This window comes from Xiphophorus hellerii, chromosome 22, assembly GCF_003331165.1.
Source record: "Xiphophorus hellerii strain 12219 chromosome 22, Xiphophorus_hellerii-4.1, whole genome shotgun sequence".
NCBI lineage: Eukaryota > Metazoa > Chordata > Actinopteri > Cyprinodontiformes > Poeciliidae > Xiphophorus > Xiphophorus hellerii.
Window position 1 is genome coordinate 1,930,838 of NC_045693.1, and position 27,037 is coordinate 1,957,874.

A 27,037-nucleotide genomic window follows, 5' to 3' on the forward strand; every position below is an offset into this window, starting at 1 on the left:
ATTCACATCAAGGCAAGTCGAAAGTCAAGCTTCGAGTTTTAACCCAAAATCCAAGTCAGGACCTTCAGAATGGCCTCAGGTTCTGGTTCCAGGTCTGCGGGAACAAAACGTGGCAGCTGTCATCACTCAGTCCGTGTCTAAGACTTGCTCTAACTTTCCCCCTCTGATGCTGATCAGGTTTCATTTCTGATGTAAGGAAGAGATGAAACCAGAGAATCTGATGTGACGCTTTCCTGCATCAGCTGAAAGAACCAACTGCTGGACCGTTACGGTCAGAGAGAGTTTAAGTTTCTCTGAGGATGAAGAGCAGAGAGAACCAGGAGGAAGAGGAGGAGGAAGTGACTGCTGGTCAACACGCCGTTTCCTGTCCTGTGGGACGTCTGGGAGCATCTTGATGACTGGATCACTCATCTCTCCTACTGAACTCTTTCTTCTTTCAGTTCAGTCTCTTCTCCTCTTCCACTCATCACTCTATCCTGACTGTTTCCTTTCAGTTAGTCAGTTTTAAACCTCTGCAGGTTTAAGGCGTCCACTGAGAGGTCAAACTCTAATTCAGGCAGTAATGGACGATTCCTGATGTGTAATGCAATGAATTAGCAGCAATTGTTGCATTTTCATCCATTTGAAATCATTTCATTTAAGATATTTACAGTTTTCTTCAATCTGCTTCATTTCTTTTGCTTATTTTCCATCCATTCTTAGACTCCAACTTATTTAAAAAATATTTCTAACTTGGCTTTATTGGAATATGAGGGGATAGACAACACAAACACAGAAGTGGATGAAGGTGATTTCTGGTTTTCTACATCCAGCCTCCTGAGTGAAAACTTTCTAAAACCTCCTCTAGTTGTTTTTGTCTCCTCCAGTTTGAACATCTTCAAACTGACGGTTTAGTTGAACTCAGATTAGATGGAGAACATCGATGGACATCCACTGACTCTTAGAGTTAGAGACCATGCTGGTGAGAGGCTGGATCTCTGTAACATCCCACATTCTGCTTCATAAATCCTCTGTAAGGCCACATAAGCTGCCAACCTCTCTAATCTCTGAAACAAAAGCATATTCTGATTCTTTATTAAATCATTGACAGTAAAAGCTGACAATCAAAAATGGCGATCCAGTCTCTGATATGTCATTTAAACAAGATCAAATTAGGGATTTCTATATGATTAAATTCATCATCATAATAATAAAAACCTGCTGTTTATCTACCATTGGATTGGGTTTGGATGTGGTTTTAAATTAAATGTGATTTTCTGTGCTTCTCATAGAAAAGCTTTTGGGCTGCAGACGGAGGTGAAAAGGTCTCAGAGGGGTCACACCTGCAGCGGCAGGAACTCAAGCCGGTTTCCCATTAGGTCAGTGGCCCCCGAGGGCCAATCCTCTTTAGCTCTCCTTTCACTCTTCGTAGAGCGGAAACCGGCGGGTCGGACGGAGGGAAAGCTGCGAGGCGCCGAGTTGCAATTAGACGCCCCATTTTATAAAGGCATATTCAGATAACAGGGGCACCAATGAGGTCAGTACGTGCCTTTTGTTGTGGGAATAATGAGTTTTTTAATAAAACAAAAAAATGCCCCCTTCGTTATTGTAATGACCTAATGAGTGTGCCAGTGGCGCGGGGCCATGTTGGTGGGAAAGTCCCGCGGTCGGAGCATCTCTCTGTCCTCTCGCTGCACCTGCATCCCCCCGGAGCCGCCCCGTGATTTCTGGACCTCCAGTGTTTGTGTTCGGGCTCAGAACCGAACGAGTGTTTAATTACCATAAAATGCTGCGGGCATGTAGCCCTATGACACAATGAATGGCAACATAGAGCTCATTGAGGTTATCAACAAGGGGCCCAGTGGTCAATTGGGTCATTGATTTGGATTGTTTGACAGACCTGGAGCCAAGGCCGCAGGAACAAGCAAAGTTCAAAAATCCCCCTCAGTTGAATCGAGAAGTTTGTCACAGAATCTGTTGGAAGGGGCTGTCAGCAGTGATTAGGGGGCATGAAAGGGCTCAGCGATCAAACGGGCTCCGGCCCAGCGCTGCACATTTAATTACAATTTGCATGTCTTTGTTCCTGACCCCTCAGCAAGCATGATCTGATTACAAGGGTGAACAGTTAGCACCGAGGGAAACTGGCGGCATATTTCTCTAACTAAACTCCTGCGTGTTTGAAGGTGGACCTCCGGCTTTCAGGGTCCGACGTAAACTCTGCACATCGCCGGAGCTGTTACCTTCCTCCTGCTTTTTCTGCTTCATCCCCAACTCCCACTGCATTCTGGGAGTTCACTGAGCTGGGGGGAACGTAGGAGCCCACCGGCTCATTAACTGGGAGGCGCAGCGCCCTTTGACCCCTATGATGCAGGGTGACAGGGCAGACGAGACGAGGCGATTGGCTGGCAGCTTCAGCGGTTGAATGTGCCACCGGCGGTGTTCCAGAGTGGAAAAGGGCAGCGAGGAACAAAACGCCGCTGACCCAACGTCCCGTCGTTAAATCACGTCTTTCTCTGACCTCACAGCTCCGCTCTTCACGTTTTACAGATAAACTATTACATGCTTTATTTTATGCTTTATGATTTACCAAAAAGTCAGAAAACATATGTTTAATAATAATATGCATTGAATGTTTATAAGGTTATTACTGTTGTATGATTATAAATTTAAACCAACCATAAAAGGAACATTTAGCATTTTTTGAAAATGTAAGTTTTCCTTTGTAAAATGTAATAAAGTTGTATTTTTGGTGAAGATTAATGGAAGATTAGCCCAAAACACCAAAACATAACATAACATAACATAACATAACATAACAAAACATAACATAACAAAACATAACATAACAACATAACAACATAACAAAACATAACATAACAACATAACATAACAAAACATAACATAACATAACAACATAACAACATAACATAACATAACAAAACATAACATAACATAACATAACATAACAAAACATAACATAACAACATAACAACATAACATAACATAACAAAACATAACATAACAACATAACAACATAACATAACATAACAAAACATAACATAACAAAACATAACATAACAAAACATAACATAACATAACATAACATAACAAAACATAACATAACATAACATAACATAACAACATAACAACATAACAACATAACATAACATAACATAAAACATAACAACATAACAACATAACAACATAACATAACATAACATAACAAAACATAACATAACATAACATAACATAACAACATAACAACATAACAACATAACATAACATAACATAACAAAACATAACATAACATAACAACATAACAACATAACAACATAACATAACATAACATAACAAAACATAACATAACATAACATAACATAACAAAACATAACATAACATAACATAACAAAACATAACATAACATAACATAACATAACATAACATAACAACATAACAACATAACATAACATAACATAACAAAACATAACATAACAAAACATAACATAACAAAACATAACAAAACATAACATAACATAACAAAACATAACAAAACATAACAAAACATAACATAACAAAACATAACATAACATAACAGCCTATTGGTAAAGTAGATAAATATTAAACTTCTTGGATTTTCCTATTAGCATATTCAATTGATACCAGAAATTTTCATTCACCAAATAAAACTATACACACATTTTTTCTCTAAATCACAAAAAATTTTGGCAAATAGAAATAATCTTGGTAATTACAACTAATCTAAAAAGTTAGAGAAGAAGAATCTCTAAATCTGACAATAAATGATAAAGAAAATCAAACCAGACATAAAATTATAATTGTTGGTAAGTAAATAAATAATACTAGTAATTAAAATCTATTGTCTAATTATAACTAGATCAACTGATAACATTAAAGTTGGATATTTAAAAGGCAGAAATATGCAAGACAAAATATATAATTTTAAATAATTAAATTCATAAATTTGCAGCATCAAGACTAATCTGTTCTCTGACTTTGTAAAGTCAGAAATTTGTAAGAAAAATTTCCTACATTTTTCAGGAAAAAATCTATAAAACTAAAATCCTTTAAGGTTTGAATCTAAATTGTAAGTTTTATCCTCAGCCTGGACGACGATTACACTTTGTGTTTAATACATTTATGCATTTAATCATACAAGTATGACATTTTTTCTTGTACTTTTACAACTTTTCATGGAAAAATATATAAAAAATTCTTGTAAATATGTGAAATTAATGTAAACGTTTTTGTGTTGAAAAGTTGATTAGTAGTTAATTTTTTCTACCCATATTCCTTTCACACACACACACACACACACACCCACACACGCACACACACACACACACACACACCCCCACACACCCACACACACACACCCGCACACACACACACACACGCACACACACACACACACCCACGCCCACCCACACACACGCCCACCCACCCACACACACACACTAAAAATAATAATAATAATAATAATAATAATAAAAACAATGTTTTTAAATGTGGATATTATAACAAATGCAGGTTTTTAAGTTTTTCAGTTTATTCCTACAATATTTGCATATTTGTATTAAACTAATATTTTATCTATTCTGTTGTTTATAAGGTCTTTCTGCCTTTTTACTATTTTTACATCATTTTACATCCCACAGAAAAAAAAGATCCATCCTCACTTTTGGCTTTTATTTTAAATTCTAAAGGACATAAAATGCTTGTTCTTTCAAAATAAAAGCTTTCCTATAGTAGATATTTGTCTAAGTGAGTTTTATTTAGCTGGAGTAAAGGTCGCCGACCCCTGCTGCAATGAGCTGGTGTTGGTTCTGGTTGTGCCACTCCTGTCCAGTAACCAGGTGACATTTAGAGTTTCTCCAGAACCGGGCTGGTATCAGCCGGTTCTGGAGATGAATGAGCGAACGCTCTGATTGGTTCAGGGAAAACCTTCCCTGTTGTTCCCGTTTAGAAAAGCAGAAGATCCAACCAGTTGTTTCAAACTTGAGGGAAAGTTTGGGATCCGTTTCCACCCATGAATCCTGGTTTCACTGAAGAAAACATCTCATCTGGAAGTTTCTGCTGGTTTCTGACTGAGGCCTGAGAAGGAGACAGAAGGTCATGGGAAGAACTCGTCATTTTCCAAGTGACACAGACTGACGTTGGAGTAACGTAATCTGAAATGATATGATTTCGTCCTCTGAGGTCGGCCCACCGAAGCAGAAAAACGGGCTCCATGTGCTTCCGTACTCCCTGAACTCTGCAATAATGACCCTTCCTTGTTCATTAGTGTCTACTCGGTCAATCAGAAACACATCAGAAATGAGTTTAGCATTCAGGCGCAGGACAATTGACCTTGTTTGTGCCCTTCCTCACCAGCTAGCTGTCACAAGGCTTCACCCAAATTGAGGCAATTAGGGGCGATGTGTCTCCCCCATTAGGCTGGGTCTCCTCACCGCGTCCTAATGACGGCAGCGGGACGTGGTCTAATCAGAGTCCACCTCCAGCTTGAGCCGACTCTGCAGCCACAAACCTTCACAAGCAGAGGATTGTTGAGCAGGAGCAACCAGAGGCCCAGACCAGAGGAAACGACCGGGCACAGCTGGGTTCTCCCTCAGAGTCGCTGCACACAGCAGGGGGGCAGGAAGATTTTCTTTTCAGATTTTCCAGTAATTTGACAGGAGCTGAGGCCTAAAACCATGGAGCATCATCCACACCCATTACTGGAGGGGTACGAACTCAGAAGGAAACTTTGGTCTGGAAATCAGAAAACAATGAACAGAAATCTGTTAATTAGTCAATCAGCTGAACTTTCTCCAGGCTGATTTGATCAGATGTTCAGAAAAACAGTATTCTGCAGAAAGACCCAATTATGACCAGTTGATAATTCAAATGTTCTGATATTTCAAAGAGTCAACGATGGCAGAACCAACAAGGTTCGCTTGACCTTTAGAAGAGAACAAGGCCCACAGGATCACAGATCCTCCACTGTGCTTTTCTGAATATTCATGGTTTGTTTCATACCAGATCCACCTGGACTGTTTGTTGTTGAAAAGCTCATTGGGTCAAAGTTCACAGGTTCAGTTACAGTCCAAGGAAACCAAACCAACAGCTCAACAAACATAACCGTGGTTAAATGCAGAAATGGGCTTAACTATCATAACCAAGACAAAAAGGTTCAGAGAAACTGAAAACATTTAATAAGTTTACATTTTAAGAAATGCTCCAGCTTCTGCAGAAATATTTGCTGCATCATAAATTCTGTTTAAAACGATATTTTCTTCAAATGATTTTGTTTCCCTGTAGGTTAAAGTAAAGTTTTGCTGCTGCAGATTTACTGCCAGGCTTTTTAATAAATATTTACCAACAATAAATATGAAGCAAACTGAAAAAACAAATATATAATATTTATTTCCTTTTAAGTTTCTTTCCACCTAATTAAAACTGTGAGTGTAAACAACTTAATTATTATTATTGTAATTATGTCAGTCTAACTGAACATGGGGTTTCGATAACAGAATGATCTGTATTTACAGATAATGAATCATTTTAGGCTCCATTTTCTCTTTAAGCTGATCATTTTTTTCTTCCAGTGAAAACACAAACAACTTCTGTTTTGAGATTTAGAATAAAGAGAACAGTTCGTTGCTCCTATAGTCAGGCTCCTTGCTGATGACGGTGTATGAACATATTATTTTTCTGGACCTGGAAGTGTTTCAGTCAGAATGTGACCTCCAGACCTCGGTCCGCCGGCCAACCAGAGGAACACTCTGATAACATTCCCGTCCAGCTGACCTCTCTCTGTCCTCGTTCAGCTTCTGCATCCCATAATGCACCTCAATCTGTCCTGATCTGAGGCCTCAGCGTTATGTAAGCTCTATAGCCGTAGATTCATCACCGAATGGTAATTAATGCTGGGCTTTTATCTTTAATGTGTGCTCTTTGTTTGAGTTACAGTGAGATAATGCCACTTCAACGTAAACATGTTGATGCTTTCATGCTGTTTCTGCCAAACGGCCATCATCTGGATATTAAACCAAACATTCATCAGAGCAGCGTGATTTTTCCAGTCTGTTATTGTTCAGTTTTGCTGCGTCTACATGAATTGGAGCCTCTTCTGCTGCCTTCATGGTTCCACCTGTTGTTCCTTCAGGGATTTTGTCCTGCAGACTTCGGTTCTAGACAACGAAACATCTCCACCATGTAGTGAACAGCTCACAGACTGATTTACCATCAGTGCTAACAAGACTTTTGGACATTTCTGTTCTCTGTAGATAAAAAAAAGTTAACAATTACACTTCAATGCTGCTTGTGCATAATCCAATGTCTCAAGACTCTGATGCTGATTGGAGGATGACTCTGCTCTCTGCACTGGAGGCTGGAATTAGAAGCATCACTTAAGCCATAGAGCTGAAATCAGGGAATATTTCTCCAACTGAAGCGATCAGAAGCCGGCAGGACTCTATGAACCAGGGGTTTCATGATCTGGAGGAAGTACGACAAGAAACTGCTGAGGTTCTGCTGCACCAGAGGCGAGTCCAGGTCAGAGCTGACACTCAGATGAGAATTTGTTTGGATTGATTTGGTTAAAGCTAAAGCAGAGGTAAACTAATCAGCTTCCCTGAGGCCTCAGTCCACCGGCCAACCAGAGGAACACTCTGATAACATTCCTGTCCAGTTCACCTCCCTCTGTCCTCGTTCTAACGAGGGAACAGAAGGAGCTGGACGGGACAGCGAGGACCCAACCAGGTTCTGAGAAGATGGCCTCAGCCGGCATCGGCAGGAATGTGTTTTTCATACGACGGTCCCTGCCTGCTTTTGATTCTGCTCAGTGTGAACACAACCAGGACCGGAGTACAACACGGCTAACGGCGGCCGAACCGTCCCGGGTCCTGAAGGGCTGAAGGACGTTTCCATGTAAAAGTCAGAGATCTCAAATTGGACTGGCAGAAACTTGACCCAAGTCCAAAAACAACTGTGGAGGTCTCTCTGAGACAAAGAGCTGAGACGTTTGATTACAATCAGGTTTAGAGAAGAACCGAATCTGAAATACCCTGCAGGTAACCAGCAGGTGAGTTCGTTCACAGCAGGAGAAGCTGCACAGGTAAGCAGGACGCTGAACGGAAATTTGAGGGAATCATCAGAAGTATATGTTGATGCTGAACTGGTTTCTTGATTAACCTGGAAATTGTCTTCCTATGCAACTCTGCTTGACTCTCAGTTCCCTTCGCTGCTCCGGTCCAAGTTTGTCCAACTGAGCTTTCCTCTCCAGTTGAATCTGAACAGAGTGAATCAGCAGACAGGAGGAGAAGTTCTGATTGATGACATTGAGGTTCAGGTTCTAGTTTACCAATAGCAGCGCAGGAAGCAAACAAAGCCCTTCAGTCAGTGTTGGTCATCCTTCCAAATACTGAGCAATTAAAGGAGGAAAGCTGAAGACATTTTTTGCTCTTTTATCAAAGTGATAGTTCACAGTGAGCCTGGAGGTGGAGCTTTACAAACTTTAGTGATTGGGAAAAATCAGAATCAGTCATTTCAGACTTCCACAGAATTCATGCCTTCCCAACAGCCGAGGGTCCAGAACCAGAGGGTCCAGAACCATTGGGTCCAGAACCAGAGCGTTCAGAACCAGAGGGTCCAGAACCAGAGGGTCCAGAACCACACGGTCCAGAACCAGAGGGTTCAGAACCACACGGTCCAGAACCATTGGGTCCAGAACCAGAGGGTCCACTGGATGAAACAAGGAGTCGGTTTTACCAGGATAAGTCAATTTCTTCTCATCTGAGGGGAACCATTCGGGTTTTCTTTCAGACACTGGATAAGTGGTGAAACGTCTTCAGAACTTGGACTGACCTGTGATACTAGAACAGATGATCTTGGAATACAGCTAATTAGAAAAGGGACAAAAACATTTTAAACTGTAAATTGTTCAGTTGATCTTCTCAGATCTTCACTAAGATCCTGGATTGTTGATCAGTCTAATGGCTTCTTCTTCTTTGGTGGCCCTGGTTCCTACAACCTACATGGAAAAACCTGATGAATGACAGAGGATCAAAGCGAGTCACAGAACCTGCTGGTGTACGAGTGGCGCTGCGCGCCGGGCTTGTGAGGTTCTTCCTCTGTGGATGAAATAAAAGCCGGTCTTGTTTGGCAGTGAAAAAAGGCTAATAGGGCTGACCCGCCGCTCACCCCACAGCAGAAGAAACAGAGTGGGAAAGAAAAACAGAGGGAGGAGGAGTGTATTCTTCTTGTGCACAAACGGGACGGGTGGACGAGGGAACGGGGCAGCACCGGGTGACGGATTAGTCCACGATGTGCGTCTCCGAACAATGAATGGATGGACGGGTCGGTGGATGGAGCCGCTGCTGAGAACAACATGTTGCAGATTGATGAGGAGAACAGAGAGACTCATGAAGTTTCTCAAATAAAAACAATTTGAGCTTTTATTTCAGATGGATAAACGTTGGAAAAAACAACTGAAGTGGTTCAGAATCTGAGCAGAAAAACTTTTTACATCCAAATAACAGACTCAGAGGGCAAGAGAAGCATGCCTCCATCTTGATGCTGATTTGATCTCTTTTAGGGGCTAAAGAACCAGAGAACTGCTATCAAAACCATCCAAGTGGATCCAAATCCTGATTTAATCTCTGTAGACGGATTCAGGATTCACTGACCACCTTCAAAGTCCAGCTGGGATCATTTTATCTGAGTTTGTTTGAAACGTTTCCGGTCCAAAATGATACGTTGAAGTGGTACCTTCTATGGAAACTCCATCAATGACTCAGTGTAAGGTCTGGGTCAGGAGAACCTTCTATGAGTAACAACACAAAAGAATCTACACCAAAGTTAATGGCACCAACAGCTGAAACTACGTTCACCATAAAACGGCACAAATTGAAATGATGAAAATAAATGTGATTAATGGAAACACGGCAGTTTTGTAAAAGTCGTTCTTCAATAAATGACGTGTTTTTTTAGTGGAACTGAAATTGGTTTAGTTTAAAAATCTGCAAAAGAAATTTTTTTTCCCGCATCACACGAGTTGTGATGAACAACCAGACGATGATGAAGATGACAGAAAATGAATGAATGAACAAACTGATTCACATGTGATTTAAATAGCTTTTCATGTGCAATGGAAACACAGCAATTGTGAAATTGTGTTTTTTCTTCATTAGTGGAAACGCAGCTAACGACCCCAACCAGGAAACGAAACATCTGTGTGAGAGAGGCAGAGAGCAGAATAGTAGTTTTGATGATGATGCTAAAGAAACAGATACGGAGTAAATCCTGTAAAAAACACGGCTGAATAAATCTAATAAAAACCTGCAGAAATATCAGCAGGAGAAAGTTTCTCCATGTGAAGCTGAGGACGAAGAGCAGATTTCCTTCCAGACGGTTCAGATCCGACTTCAGACCCAGAGGCTTCCAGCAGCTGTTGTCTGTTTGTTGTAGTTCTCGTTAACTCATCACGTCCCTGATTGGAGCCTGAGAGACTCGAACTCGTTGAGCTGCTGGATGTCAAAGAAGGAAGTGAAATGCTGCTGATGATCACTGATGTGTTGTGGAAACAAGCTGCAGCTCATCACGAAGCTGCAGCAGCACCAAACTCCTCAGCGCTGTCATCGCTCTGAGACAGAGGGACAGACGGGACAGGGGGACAGACGAGAGTCCTGCAGACGGAGCGGAGACACAACAGGAGAGAGACAAACTGAGAGAACCGGTGCTGCTGCAACCAAAGAAGAAAAAACAATTCACTTGTTCTTTCAGGATTTCAGAAATCTTTGACCAAATAGTTGCAATTTAAAATGATTGTTTGATTTGAATGATTTTCCTTTCCTACAGAACCACAGTCTGGTTCTTTATGAACAAACCTACATCCTACAAAAAACAACAAATCGTTTCTGCTTACAATCAAAGCAAGTCGTTCCACCATCAGGACCGTTCTGGATCAAAGGTCAGAGATTATTGTGAGATTCATCCTCTTTATGCAACAAACTGGAGCAGGAACTGAAGCTGCTGGACAAAAGCAAACAGTGAAGAAATGCACAGAAAACTGAGAAAAAAAACTCATTTAGATTTTGAAAAGCAGTGAGTGGTTTCAGCTCTGATGTCCAAACAGCTTCTGGAGAATTTACCTGCTGTGGTCCAACAACCAAACCCTTTGAGCAACTTGTTCCCCTCCTGGCCTGTGGGGGCGCTGTACCAAGAACCACTGAAGGAAACGACACAAAAACCTCTGAAGACACCGAGCGCAGCTTCCTTCTTCACCAAATGGAAACTGAAATGGAAACCTTAAACACTGTAGGATTTCTCTTTCGTCTTTGGTAAAAAAACAAAAACACGAGTCATTTCTCCTGCTAGCGCTAAGCTCCAGCTTTTGTTTTCATTGTATTTACCCAGAATGCCCTGTGTTGTAGTCCACTTCCTGCTTTTGAAGCAGTCTCCGGTCCACTTGGTATTCACATATGGATTCTAACAGAACCAGAGTTCACTTCAACCAAGCTGAACTAGAGTTTTCTTACTTGCTTCATCAGAGTTTTACACTTCATGAACTGAACCGGACTGTTAGGCAAACGGACTGGATTTGGATTAAAGCGGACTGAACTGGGCTGGAGGGAAAGATTAAAGGTCTATATGCTGTCAGGTAAACCACATAAAGGTGAAACTTCATTGAACACACACCCACACACACACACACACACACACACACACACACACACACGCCCACACACACACACACACACACACACACACACACACAGCCAGTTGGTGGCTACCAGCAAGGCTTACTGGTGCGGAACAGAGGACCAGTAAGGAGGTCTGAGATGCTAACTGATGGACTCTGGCAGGACGGAGGGGCCTGGATCTGTGTGTGTGTTGTCAGGCGGCGCTGCGTGAGCTTTGACCTCTCACACACTTCATGAGTTCATTAATGAAGCTCAGAGCTTCTGACCTGAGATCAGCCGCCGGGTCGAGACCAGCTCCTGGTTTCACTCTGATCCGTCTTGATGAAGCAGGTTGGCTGCTGCCATCATCACAGGTTTAACTTTGGTTTGGACCCAAAGACCAGAACCGTTCAGATCTAACAGGGTTTTCGTTGTGGTACCAGCAGAAACATTTGTTTCTTCAGAACCGTCATTCGAGCTGGATGTTGGACTGCTCCGCTTTTCTGAACGGATTCAGTTCACATTCAACTTCCTGCACCAGAAATACTCCAAATTCGGTTGCTTCAAATCAGGTTGAAGCTGTGGGAAAACCTAGAGCAGTTTGGATGTTGGCTCAGGGTTCTGTAAAATAATCTTTTATAACTTATTAAAAAAAACAAAACATGTTTTTTTACACATTTGTTAAAACTCTCACAATGTCTCGACAGTTTGAGAAAAGATCGATCTCCCTGAGCTACTACTGCCATTTGATGACATGCATCGCTCCTGACCAAAAACAACCAATCAGAGCCAGGAGGAGGGACTTAGCACTGTCAATAAACCTCATGTACTCACTGCTAAATGTGCTAAGGGTAAGAGAAACAACTTAGTGTTACAGGAAAACCATTTATCCACCGTCAATCATGGCCATGGTCGCTTGCCTTAGCATTCATGGCAGGCTCTGCTAGCTGCAGTGTAGCAATGACGGTGACAGGTCTTATCCTGCCACTCAGAGAGTGATTGACAGCGATAAGACCCTCCTCCTGGCTCTGATTGGTTCTTTCTAGTTAGCACTGGGAGAAGGCAGGGAAACTTGATTTTTTTCACAGATTTTCTGCCTCATAAACTCACAACATGGTGACAACAAACATGTAAAAAAATTATTTTTCATAGTGCATCTTTATAGCAGCTCTCAGGTGAGCCCCACCTGGCTGATGTGTGGCCCTTAAAGCGGCTCTCAGGTCGGAGCGTTTCCTCATTCCGTTGTGGTTCCGGGTCAGCCGCCTCCCAGTCTCCTGGTGACAGCTTTTGTCAGCTTTTGTCAGCTTTTGTCAGCTTAGCATTAATGTTTTGTATTAAAAAGGACTTAGCGGCATGCCGAGTCTTTCAGTCTGCAGAGCCATGGACACCGGCGCTGCGCCCCGCTGACTTCCACCCGCCTGGTGGCTGCAGGAACACCAGGATGAAGCTGCATGTGGAGAGGAAACTTTAGGGGTTTCTGCACTAATAAAATGTAATTTTCTACATTGCATAATGAAAAGAGAGGACAGATTTGCTCAGTGTGAACAGAATGAGTTAATAAATCAGTCAGGATGGAAGCATTGATCTAATCTGGTATTGATCTGATCTGATTGGACTGAATGATGTTGCATGAAGTCCTGACAGGTCAGGAATGTTCCACGTTGAAGGAATGAGCTTCAGGGGAGAGAAGCCGTCTGCAGCGAACGCCACAGATACAAGAAATAAATCTGTTTGTTGCTCAATAACTCCACTAATGACTGATGGCGGCTGCAGATATTAAACATATTAAACAATCCCTTTATCATCCCTCGAGCCCGAGGCAGATTCAGCACACAGTTTACAGAATCTGGAAAAAAAACGACACCAGAGATTAACGATGATCATTTCTTCTAAAGGCAGAGAGAAGCCAGGAGACAGAACAATCTCACACACTGAGGACAATTCAAAGAGAAAAACTAAACTAACAGACTGTTTCTGGACTGTGGGAGCTTGAATACCAAGGAGAGCAAATAATCTCCATTCAAAAAGACCTACAGGATGGGATTTGAACCCACAACCTTGTTGCTGAAAGGCAGCAGTGCTGTCAACTGTTTCACTGTACAGCAAAACCAAACAGTGTTCATCACATTCTCGGAAAACTGCAACGATTTTCTCTAGAAACCAAAATAAAGCTGTAAATAACATTTCCAGGGTTTATTGGAAACAAAAAGCTCAGAAAGTTGAAACAGGATCTGAACCTTTGATTCACTTTAACAATTCAAATTTTTAAGTTAAAAAAAAAATCTTTTTCTCTTGAAAATGAGATCCAGATCTCAACAGGGTTTACCTGGTTAAATAAAGGAAAAAAAAATAAAATAAACTGTTTTTAACTCATATTTTATTATCTTATTTAATTGAGTTAAATCTCTTGTTTTCTTGCTGTGTTTGTAATTTTTTGTTTGCTTTATAGAAACTCTTGGATCTCAAATAAAAGTGAAATAAATCCAAATATGTCTACTTCCAGATATTTTCCAGAAATATTCCAAAGAAAATGCAGTTTGAAAAACTTAAATATTTAACGGAGCAAAGAAGGCTGTAGATGCTAGCTTCTGTGGCTGAGACGGTTTCCACTGGACGTGTTAAATCATATGAAGGTATATTTGGTGTTTGAACTGTTGAAGTGTTTCTGTGGACGGTGACAGCTGGTTGGAAACGTGGGAACATGTGGGAACATGTGGGAACATGTGGGACGTTCCTCCTGGTGTCCATCAGGACCGAACCTTCGATCCGGACTGCAGGCCGTTGGGTCGTTCCCTCCTCTTCCTCAAACCTAAAATCTGTGCAGAAAGACGTTTTCCACAGTTTTTTAGCTTTACAGTAAAGTTTGATCTCTGATTGGAAGATGAGTTCAAGCATAAAGCAGGAAGAAGCAGCAGTTTGGTTTCTCTGAGAGGAGTCCAGAATCCTCCATGCCGTTTCTGCTTCCCTCAGTTTGCTCTGAAAGCTGCTTCTTGTCGCCACATCAGATCTGCGGACGCATGTTTGTGTCGGCGCTGATCTGTCAGCGGCGGACTTCTGTCCCCGGAGTCCTCGGGGATTTGATCCCAGGTCTGTTGACTGACCAGCAGGTCTCAGGCTTAAATCCTGCCGTGACCTCTGACCCCGACACTAATTGCATCTCGCCCGAGTGCTGACGGCTAGAACGCACCCCGGGGTGAGCAGAGAGAGTCGCCTTGAACCTTTAAGCCTGGACGGAGGGACGGAGGTGTTTCCTGGAGAATTCGGCTTTAATCCCACAGATAAATAAAGATGTCAGGAGCTGGAGGGGCGGCGCACCGTGGGGGGCCTGGGGTTTAACTCCCTCACTTATCATGAAGTTTTTCTCAAAAACTGAATTTCTGTGACCTATCGCCAATTCTGTGAGCAGTGAAACTGATGTTAGCTCATTTATCTGTGTAAACAAACAATAATTTGTGTTGCTGAGCTTTTATATCATATTTAATCACTGAATTCAAGTCTGAAACAAACTCTGCTTAATAAAATCATACTAATAATACAAGTCCGAATTTTCTGAAATTAAAGTCAGAATTAGAAAAATAAAGTAATGCGACAATGAAGCCATAATATGACTTTATTCTTGTAAAATTAATTTTTTAAACCTTCGTATTATTTTTTAAAGACTCCAGGATTTAAGAAAAACATAATATGTAGTTAAGCAAACAAATATGTTCACTTTTCATATTTCAGGTCCGACTTCTACATTTTTTGAGCCACTATGTGACGTGATCTCTTCCCAGTAAACTCACTCCACCACAGCTGCTGTGAAACTGGGAATGCTGGTGGAGCTGAGCAGAGCCACACGGCTCTGCAGGGCGTGACGGCAACAAGCTGGAACTGAGGCTCATCGGGAAACGATCCCAGGTGCTGGTGTCTGTTTTGACAGTGAGAAAAGCTTTTCAGATTTCTGTGGCTCAGAAAACCAACACAGACAGGCTGCGAACAGGGAGACGGCTCAGGGCGTGCAAAAATATAAATATCAATACTGGATTATTCCAGCACCACTTTCCTCTGCGACGACAGACGGAGCGCTCCGGTGACGAGGTCACGACCTCACAGAACCCAACCTGTTGGTTCATTCAGCGCCGACATTCACCGTTAAAACGTCTCTGCTCTGTGTGACCAGAGATTATACATCACTAACTACCTGTACAGGTGAGCAGACTCAGAGCAACACGGAGAGGTTTGGTGACGCATGTTTGAGATGTGATGGATGAAAAATTAAAACTAAATAAATAACCAGTGAAACCAGTAGAACAACAGAGCAGTTGCCATCAGGAGTCACTTCTTTTTCAGCAGCAACAGTTGTTTAAAGTCATACCAGATCAACTTAACTGGATTTATATACAGACTTTGACTAGGCCACTCTTAGAAAGCTTTGTTTTTTATCCATCAGATGTTACTTTTGTCCAGTAATTAAGAACATTTTCATTTAAAAGATGCTTTTTATTTATTCAGATTAACTTTGTATGATATGAAGATTTGTGTAAAGATCAGATACATTCACGTAGAATAAGAAACTGAAAGATCTGCTGGGATAAATCATAAATGTATTGTTTTTATGATTTCGTCAATAAAAATGGAAGGAAAAGGATAAAATGACAGACAAGCAGAACCAGCATAACGGGCCATAGCACTGGTCAGACTGGGATGGTTTCTGCTCCATCCTGATCCGTTGATGAATCTTAAAACATCCTGATGTTTATGTGTCAGAATTGAATCCTTGCTCAACAAGCTCTAACACAAAGGGAGGGAATCATTTACAAAGTTTGCAAAACTTAGAGATAAAATCTCTAAGTTAAAACGGCATGAAGAGACACAGACGTGTATTTCTGTGTGTTTGTTTGAGTTTCAGGTAACTGAAAGATTGACTCAGCTCATGTTTGTGGTTCATGTTTGACATTCAGAAACATTTCTGTTTACTAAACAGGTCAAGTTATTCGTCTGCAGTTGCTAGCAGGTAGCAACAGATCTGCAGCATTTGTTTCAACCACGGCGCAGAAATCGCTCACATTCTTCAGCCGTGACAAGGAAATCCTTCAGATCAGCTCCACCCTGATGGAGCCTGTTTGGACACAAATGCTACAGAAAACCTGGAGATGCTGAGACGACAACATGATGCTTGATTCAGAAGAACGCTGAAGAGAAACAGATCAACCTCACAGCTCACTTACTGCTGTCATCAGGTAAATACCAAACTCTGCAGGGATCCTCCGGCTTTTTCTGCTAACTTCTGATTACATGTGGTCTGTCTGGAACCAGAACCTGGAACCAGAACCTGGAACCAGAACCATCACATGACCCACCAGGAGGCCTGCAGGAACTCTGGAGTCATAAGAAATCTGCAAAGCATCGGGATTTCATTTAAATCAGTACATGTGGAAGTGGCAGCATCATGACCCAACAGAGAACAAACACACACCAAACCTTTCATGTTTGTATTTGGAAATAGAAACATTTATCATAACAACATAAGATTTAATGTGTTACAACGTTTCATGCAATTAATGCCAGATTTTTTATATACAAAAGTTCAGAGCGGAACCTTTGTGTTCAGGTGTTTCTGGTACAGCAGTAAATCTGATGCACAACCAACATCCGCTAACAACAGCGATGGACGACGAAGCTGCTTCTCTCAGCCCACTGACGGTTGAGTTCTGCTTTAAAAAACAATCTGATTGGACGCTGACTGTTGTGTTCAAGTTGTGCTAACAGCAGTTAGCGTATCAGTGAAACTATTCAAACCTAAAGTAGCCTCTCAATGCTAACATGTAGCGGCTAATGCTAATGTCAGCGTCCGCTGTCTACATTTCTAAAGAAGCTCTGGGCAGCTTAATGGAGAACAACACGTTGCTCCAATCTGATGGTTGAATAACAGATTAAAAACTATAAATATCTTTGCTGTTTAGCTCACATGTCTATTTATTTGGTAATTTAGCAGAAAAGTTGCTTCCATTGCACCAATAAGCACAACTTTGTTTTGGTTTTTCACATAAAATTTTAGTAAAATCCGTTAGAGTTTGAGCTCTGAACGTCTTTTCATTGGGTTATTCTCCTGGTTCTTTCTGTTCTTCTGGAGGAACCGATCCGTCTACACGGGTCCAGTTGGTGTGGTTCTGCTTCACCACAGGCTCAACCTAAACCAGTTGGTTTTATCTGCAGCCCAGTTCAGACAGCAGGCCTCCATTACTGCCATCAGCTCACTAACGGCTCTGCCACTGATAACAAACACATCTAATCCTGATGCTAATGAGAAAATAAAAAAGCTGGAAGCATTAAAACCCGGTTTCCCCCCACAGAACGAACGATGACCGGGTCAACATTTACATTCTGTCTCATTAAGCTGAAGCAGATTAGATTAGTGAGAGTGTTTACAGGATTAACCCCAAACTGCATAATTAGGATTGTGTAGCTGAAACCTGTGGATGACGGTTCCTCCTCTTCCAGCTCTTTGCTTTAAATTGATCTGTTTTGGAGTCGATTCATGTGGAAATGTTGAAATGTTATAAATCTAAAGAAAACAGTGAAAAAATTCACGTTTTGTTTATTGAGTCTCTGGAAATTATAATTCTTCTGATTCCTTTTGAATTGACGGTTGGAAAAACTCAGTAAAGTTAAATCATTGAATTGAACTGTTTCTGTTGGTTTTGGGTTTATGCTGAAATGTTTGGTAAAACCCAACAGGAGCGTCTTGGATGCATCGCTGTTGTTAGCGGATGTTGCTTGAGTCATGAAACGGTGAAGGTGGCGAGACAAACGCTGTAGACCCAGGTTGAGATGATTGATGGTTGTTTTAATGATAAATACTGATCCACAGTCCAGACAAAACCTAGTAGTTCACTGCCAGGCAGCACGACTGAGCAGAAAGCCAGGGCTCAACGTCGGTAGCACTGGAGCAACGAAGGACTAGGTAATCACAGCTAGACAGACTTGAGGCAAACAAACGACTGCGTAGACAAGGACCCGACAGAGACACAGAGACACAGAGACACACACGAGGTAATCAGAGAATGAGACACACCTGGGAACTAATCGAGGGAGACGGGACAACAGGGAAACTCAGAGACACAGAAACTCGAAATAAATACACAGAAAAACACAGAACATGACAGCTTGTGCGTCAGAATTACCGGCGTACCGGAAATACGTGAATACAAAGGTTCCGGTTAAAACCTTTGTATGTAAAAAAAAAGTGTTTAGTTGTGTTAAAAAGTTTAATGCATAATTAATTACCTGAAATGAACGCGTTAAAGTCTTGAGGGTTAACTAACTCACGCCTTCGCCTCAGTGAGCTTGAGGTGAAGCTCAGTGAGGTGAAGCTCATTGAGGTGAAGCTCATTGAGGTGACAGACATTTTGCTTCTTTACATGCTTGCAAAACCTAGCGAGTAGCTAGCGTTTAATTTTTTCATCATGTGTTAGTTATTGGGATGTAAACTTTTTAAAATCAAAGCAAACGTCATTCCAGGGAGGGAGGGTGAATCTAATCTGCCTGGTTGACTGGCAGGATGCTGCCTGCGTTTCCTAATGAACGACTTCACCATCATGAACGAGAATGAACTTGAGGTGAAGGCGTTAGCTTGTAGCATCATTCTGATGGATAAACTGTTTATGGCAGAGTTAGCTTTGGTTGAGTCGAGGTGAAGAACTGGTGCAGACGTCCTCCACCTTAAATCAGCAGCTGGGTGCTGGAAAAGCTCCAGTTGGGTCTTCAGGCAGGACGATGGAACCAAACTCTGAGTTTTTGGTGTTTTTGAGTAATTTTGCTCTCCTTGACTCTGTTTGTTTTCCAGGTTCTCTCCTTCCTGGACCCTCCAGGTCTAGAAGCTGAGCAGCAGGAGCCGCTGACCTTGGCTGACCCCGGCTGACCGGTTAACCGGCTGGCGGGCCCCGGCGGCGTCCAGCAGCACGGCTGACTGGAGGCCTGAACCCGCCACACCGCTGGGCTCCTAATCCTGTTACGGAGGAAAGAGACAATTACTCTGCTGCTCCACGGTTCAGCGCTCAGATCCGCTTCCAGCAGAGCAAAAGAAAAAACCTTTATCTCCACCAGGGAACAGACAAACATCACCTCAAACCTTCCAGGCTCCACAAACACCCAAAAAGTCACGCAGACCTCGACTTGTGGACACAAATCTCCTTGGAGACGGCCGGGTGGAGCCTGGAGACACAAACGCTGCTAATCACCACTTGTCCTGAGTGAGTTTGGCTTCCTAAGCTGCATGGTTCTCCGTGATCCCTGGCTCACCTCGTCTGGGCTCTTCAAAGGTGCGCTCCTCTGTGGGCGTTCGCCACGTTGAGCCAGGCGTGCAAGGCGTCGCCGCCCCACTTGTTCGTGTCTGTCAGGACAGCGGCTGAGTGTGTGTTTGTGTTGAGCAGCAGTGGAGCGTAGTCAGGCGTGGGTTTGCCTCTTTATTCCAGCATGTCTGCAGGTTACCTCTGCTGATGCCTCTCCTCCTGCTTTTATGTGCCAGACTTATTTTCTTGTTATTTCTGGGAAGCTTTGATCAGTTACATTCACGCTTTAATCACTTTTCTCTTCACGGTGTCAGAGCACATCCTCCAGTCGGGTCAAACCGCTGCAGAGAGAAAAGGAAGACAGCATGTTCTCACCTTTGTTCTGAATTTTCCCTCTAATTTGCCGCTGAATTAAGTCTGATGTTGTCGTCTCTAAAGGAGCGCTCCTTAAAAACATGTTTGTCTGTTTCACCGTCTGTGGGTGGAGATTCCTCCAGACGCTATTGTGAGAAAAATGAGGCCTTCAACGTATTTGGATCAGAATATGAAGGGAGTTGATGAATGGTTCTTAGCTGTTTTCACAAGAGGTCACACAAGATCCTCCTAGATTTTTGTCTGTCACAGAAAATCCTGATAAACGACATTGAAACCAGAATTTCTGGGGTCTCTAAAGTGGAGCAGTTTGGAGCTCGCCACAGGTAGCAGCCATTGTTCCAGCAATGGTTTTTGGAAGTATTGCATCAGAAAAGGTTGAGGGAAACGACAAAATTTAAAATAACTTCCTCGGTTTGGTTTTTTAGAGAGAGTTCATGTGCTAAAGAGGAGATGGACATTTACCAAATCAGTTCCGATATAGTGAATGCTCCTGTCCACGGTGGGCCTGTGCCTTACCAGAGGAACAAAACTCTCAGTTTTGTTTGTTTCTTTTTTACCAGGTTCTGTCCAGATTGGTTCATTTCCTCTTTGTGTCATTCACTGTACGTCTTTGCTATCAGGTTCTGCACAATGTGTCTCTTTTCCAGGATCCTAAACTTAAGGTGTTTTCCCACCTGATGGTCCGGTAGACTTGGTTCAAATTGGGATCAAAGTTGCATCATCTGCTCCAGCTCCAGCTGCTGTGGTTCTTTCTTGCTGCTCTGAGTCAAACCAACCTGTTCCCCTCCTGGCCTGTGAGGGCGCTGCACCGAAGCCACTGGAGACACTGAGCGCAACTTCCTTCTTCACCAAATGGAAACTAAAATGGAGGCGTCAGATTTTAGAGGTTGGCGGATTTCTCTTTCGTCTTTGGCTAAAAATCACAAGTCATTTGTCCTGCTAGTACCAGACTCACATGTTTGTTTTTATTGTATTAACCCAGAATGCCTTGCACCGTAGTCCATTTCCTGCCTTGGGAGCGGTCTGCTTGGTGTTCATATGTTCATTCAAACAGCACCAGAGTTCACTTCAACCAAACCCAGATCGAGGTTTGCAAACAGACTGGAGTTTGATTAAAATGAACTAAACAGGTCTGGTGGGAACGAACTCTAAGAGTTAACCAGAGTTTTGCTTTCAAACTGAGACCAAATGAATCTGCAGCATGTTTCTGATTAATAGTCTCTCTCCAGTGCCCCCTGGTGGTTGTAGTTTCTCCTGCAGCGTTTGTTCAGCCAGCTGGTCCAGCTTTCACATGAAACCTGTGGTTTAATACAGCAGGAAGTGATGCTTTGTCAGGCTGCGGTGTTGCAGAGCGAGGCTGGGTGGACCGGCCCCCTGCTGGGCTTTGTCCCAGTGATTGACAGCTGCAGGAGCCCAGCTGGTGTTGAAGGGCCGGCTGTGGGGGACCCGCTCCTGTCTGGACCTTTTGGCGCTGACGGGACGTCAATCAAAACTCAGACCGAAGCTTCCTTCTGATTCAAACTTTCTCAACATTAAATGAATGTGGCTGCAGAAGAACGTCTCCATAGCGGCTCGATGCTAATCAAATTAGCAGCTAGAAGTCATATTTCTCATTCGGATCGCGCCGGTTCTCCCCGAGCGGCCCATTAATCACGCTGAGTGACAGGCCGGCCCACGGTGAAACATTTTACCTTCTTCCCTCCCTCCTCTCTCTCTGTCTTTGAGAAGTTTTTATTTTCTCAAGCTCCAGCAGCGCCCTCCTCACCCCGCCGCAGCAGAAGAAAAGAAACGAGAGAAAGACAGAAGCTCAGGGGGAAGGAAGGAATGCATTGAGGCGGCGCGCCGTTGACCCCTCCACAGCATCTTTGGGCCTTTCAGAGGCCGCATGTGTCAGCAGAGCCGCTGCGACGACGCTGCACAAACCGCAGCGCTGCTTGTTTTTCTTCCTCTCACCTGAACTGAGTGCTGACCCGCTCTGCTGTCTGTTGAGTGAGGTCCATGACCCCATCAGAACCGCCGACCCCCCCAGGAGGATCTCAAGCTGAAGGAGCACTGGTGCAGGTTTTCTCCCTGGGAACCAGCCAGTTTCTGTTTTTGCTGCTTCATCTTTGGTGTTTTAAGTATCTATAAAGACATGAGATCAAACTCTTGAGTCTGACTTGAGGATTTATCCTCTTATGGCTTTTGCAGGAAGTTTCAGAGATCCGACCATCTGGACCTCAGCCAAGAAGGGAGCTAGATGCTGCCTGTGCAAGAAAATGTTGCCACCAAAAGAAAAAGTTCACAATCTTAATATTTCATTGGAACTCATTTAACTTTGATCATAGCATTTGCTGTGGCATTGCTTTGATAAGATTTTCTTTGATGAAGTGTCCGACCTCTGAGCGGCGTCTCCAGAACACCCCAAAGGTTCTTTGTGGGGTTCAGGTCCGGACTCTGAGGCCTCCTGACCCAGTTTCACAATCTGACTCAGATGAATCATTGCGTTGTCATCCTGGAATATCTCTGTGTCATCGGCAAAGAAACAATCCATTGCAGGAATCATCTCATCATTCAGCTGACCTCAGGAACTTGTTGAACTTTGACCTGTCCCCACAGACTGATACAGTAGACAATGGGAATGATGGGTGCATCACTTCATCTGCCTCTCTTCTTACCCTGAACGCCCGTCTCTCTGGAAGAGGGTAAATCTGGACTCATCGGATCACATGACCTCCTTCCATTCCTCCAGACTCCCATCTTTATCCTGCCTTGCTGAATAAAAAGCCTTTTTGTCCTGTCAGCCTCACTGATCAGTGGTTTTCTCATGGCTACAGCTGTTCAGTCCCAAACCCTTCAGTTCCTCTCATATTGGAAATGCTCCTACTTTCACTATTAAACACAACCAGCACTTCTACTGTTGTTTTTCTTCTATTTGATATCACAGTCATTCATTTCTTCCCCAAAGACGACAGTTCCTCTTTATGCTTCCTGTTTTTAATAACATGTTGGTCAGTTCTCAACCATACTTTAGTCTCGATGGCAATAATCTGACCCTTCTTAAGCAGACTGACATCTTTTCCACGACCACAGGATGTGTCTTTAAGAAACAAGGAGCTGCTTGTTGCATCACTTGGTGTTAAATAACTTGTTGCAGCTTTAAGACGTTGTAACTCTGCAATAGGAAGCTAATTTTCTGGAGATGGAAACTGTGAACATGCATAGAATAGTTTTTAGATGGAGAATAAATCAATCTAGACTCCAATAATGAGTCCATTGCTTTGCATTGTTGAGGTGAAGAATCATCTGATCCCTTAAGGCTTTGCTTGGTTTCGGTTCTTATTCAGATTATCTAATGACTAATGCTGGTGTGGACGGACCTAAACCTAAAGCTCGACTCCAGGAGCCATCGGATCTGATGACGACCTCATCGGATCTGATGACGACCTCATCGGATCTGATGACGACCTCATCGGACCTCATCAGATCCGATGAGGTCTGATGAGCGGTTAAACCCGGCAGATGGGTTGGATCCTGGTGGGAGGGATGGACTAAGACCTGGACTCCTGATGCTGATCGCTGTGGAAGGAAGACAAGTTTCATCTGACGGCAGCAGAATCCTTTGAGCAGGAGGTCAGGAGGAGTTTTCTTTCTGGCTTGACCTCTGACCTTTGTCTCCTCAGACAGCAGAGCCCACATGAGGCTGTGAACAAACAGAAACGGCAGATCAGCGATGTTGTTGTCTGGGACCTGAACCGACGATCTGCTGCTTTCTTTGTCCGGATCCTTCAGATGTTTCTCTCCTTTGTTTTCGCCAAACAAAGTTTGGACCTGAAAGTGTCGATCTTTGGCCCGTTTCCTGCCGCGTTCTGCCACACAGACCCGTTGGTCCTAATCAGGTTAAGTGTCTGAGAGTCCCAACACCTAATGCGTCTTTTAACTTCCTCTGACAGACGATTCATCAAGCCGCCTGGTAATCTGGTTAGAGCCGAGCCCGAGGCGAGGCGGAGCCGCCGACGCTCCAGAACGGCGGACCGTAATGGAGGCTTTTATCCCGACACATTCTGGTCCCGGAGCGGCTCCAGCCCAACTACAGGAGCCCCAGAGGGACTCAATTATGAAGCTGCTGTTCTGCACCGTTACCTCCATTAAACCGGGTCCGACTGCGTCTTCAGGCCGAGACGTTTCCCGTAAACCCAGAGCTACGGAGGAGTTTTGGTCTTTTTCCAACATTTCTTCAGTTCGTTAAAGTTTCTGCTCATTCCCACCACAGCAGTTCTATCAGGACTTTGATTAGGCCATCTTTTTCTCTGACTGGTTTGGGTCTGTTGATTTTATAGTCACTATTTAAACTTTTATTTTTGTAATCTGGACTCATCAGGTTTTTTGATTTTATCATTTTTATGATGAAAACATTAAATAACCTTTTTATCTGTTTTATGTTTCCTCGTTGATTCGAGCTTGGTGATTTATTTTGCTGCTTGTTGATCACAGATAAACACAGTGATAGTAATTTCATTAGTGAAAAACAGTTGTGTGCAACTAATGGTTACAATAAAATATCAGAATTTATTCAGATTTTTCCGTTTGTACTCCAGTGCCATTTTAAATGATATCTGTATATATTGTGTATCGTGTAGCAAACAAATAGGATTTTCATCAGATCTCCCAGCTGTAACTGCAAGACATTTTAAATATGCAAAATAAAACACAAAAACCAAAAGCAATAAATAAAACGGATATAAAAAATAACTTTCAAGCAAAACCATAATTTAAATGATTATAACGTCTCTTTATGCCAAATTTCCCTTCAGATAATATAATCAGAATATAAATTATTGAGCTCATTTTAAATGATCAGGGGATTAAGTGATTCATTTCTTGTGGTGACAGGATTATGTGTTGGTTGGATTTGTTGGTTTTATGGAGAAGGTTTAGTTTCTTCTAACCTTCCTGTTGTTGTTGTTCATCTTTCAGTAAATTTTAAATTCTGACCTGATTGAAAAAGTTTTTTGTAAAAGCAGTTGATTTGAATTTTGTGTTTAATTTAACTTTGCGTCTTAAGAAATACCTTTATGTCTTTTTGTTCCCATAATAAAGTTGATGTGGACTTCAGGATGTTTAAATAAAGAAATGACCTTTAACCTTTAACCTGCTACCTGAGGCCTGCAGAACCTGCTATGGATCTATTTCTGATCATTTCTCTGACGTTGGGCTCAATCTGCTGGAATATTAGCATCAGTTGAAATGTTTCCTCTGTGCAGAATGATGGACTTCAGGTAGTTAAAAATGACCTTATGACCTTTCCCAGGTTGTTGCTTTTCTCACCAGTCCTCCATGTTTTTTACGCCTGACTCGGATGAATGACTCGTTGGGACTCAGCAGAACTTGGTGACCCAGTGAATGAATGATAGATTCATTTGATTAAAGTTTCTTGAATCTGAAAACTTGAGGACTGAAGCTGGACTCTCCACTCTGAGGTCCTTGCTGATGTGATTCTGCTCTGGCGTTGTGATGATGATGATGATGATGATGGACGAACCACCAGATCTCTGGACCTCTCAGCTTCTTCAGTACATCAGGAGTCTTTCAGGCTCTTCCTTTCTCATTAAATCGGTTTTGTTCTGCTGGCCAAACTTCCTCCTTTCTCAGTGATGCCGGCCCTCCCTCTCCCAGCAGGCCGTCTCTCCTCTCTTTGTCCTCGCCGTTTCCCTGCAGCTCATCGGTTTGTGTGGGTCCCAGCTGACGCCGCCTCATACAGTTAATCCAACTATCCAGTTAATGTATTGATAATGCATCAGGCGGCTCCGCATGGAGGCTGTTTGAGGATTAAATCTCCTCTGCTGGAGGAGCATCGGGCAGAAAGCAGGATTCACGCTCTGCAGCGTTTAATGGCTTCTCTGTTATCGATCCGTCGGGTTCCGACCCATCAGCTGATCCTGTTGGTTTGTATCAAACACCTGGAATTTGGATTATTTAGGAAAATATTTGTTACTTTTTTTAGAGCCAGGATTTTAATTTTAGCTTGTTAAACATTTTAATTCAATTAGTTGCATTTTATTTCACCAGCTGGAACTTTTGTATTTGCGTGTTTCTGGTACAGCAGTAAATCTGACACACAAACAGCACCGATAAATAACAAAGACGCTTCTCTCAGCCCACTGGGTTAATGAGGCTGAAGTCAAATTTATTAGCAAAACATTTTGTGCATATGTGGAAGTAAAATTGACCTGTTTGTTAAAATCAAATCTTTCTACTGAATAAAATTGACTTAAACTTCGTCAAGTGGAAATTACAAAAATCTTCCTTGTGTAAAAATGTTCCCAGCTTTTTTTAAGTAAATGGTTCTTAATTTTTTTTCAGTTCCTTTTAACTGTAGAGGTGAATCTATAAACTGATTTACACATCATGAAAAATGTAAATAGAGGAAAAAAAACATGAATCATTGGACTGCGATTCCTGCCTGCAGGAGGATGTTTCTGCAAAAGCAAGCTGCAGGTATGCAGGATGACGCATCGACGACTGCAGAGGTGTTGGACCGCCTGCAGGGGCTCAGCCAGGTGTGTGTGTGTGTGTGGGTGTGTGGGTGTGTGTGTGTGTGTGTGTCAGGGGCAGCAGGTAAAGGTGAAGCCGGCTGAGCAGAGGTGTTCTGTTACATTCAAACACACCTTTCAGGTGTTTCTGCACTAGACCAAAATCACAGCTTCAGATCAGCTTCTGGTTGGTGAAGCTGCACTGTAAAAACACAAA

General features: G+C 42.7%; 2 long non-coding RNA genes across 4 annotated transcripts; one reads left to right on the forward strand and one right to left on the reverse strand.

The window, feature by feature from the left end:
* The first annotated feature begins 15,591 nt into the window (after positions 1-15,591).
* Positions 15,592-25,438, forward strand: LOC116712605 (uncharacterized). Of its 3 annotated transcripts, none has more exons than XR_004337587.1 (4): positions 15,592-15,851; positions 16,627-16,882; positions 19,489-21,194; positions 24,241-25,438. It is a non-coding gene; the product is annotated as an uncharacterized LOC116712605 (long non-coding RNA). The 3 variants fall into 3 exon arrangements; XR_004337586.1 differs by having other exon boundaries at positions 19,489-19,894; positions 20,956-25,438; XR_004337585.1 differs by having other exon boundaries at positions 19,489-25,438.
* LOC116712606 (uncharacterized) lies at positions 17,236-19,870 on the reverse strand. Its single transcript, XR_004337588.1, has 2 exons — positions 19,767-19,870; positions 17,236-19,650 (listed from the first exon to the last, which is right to left on the reverse strand). It is a non-coding gene; the product is annotated as an uncharacterized LOC116712606 (long non-coding RNA).
* Positions 25,439-27,037: the final 1,599 nt, after the last annotated feature.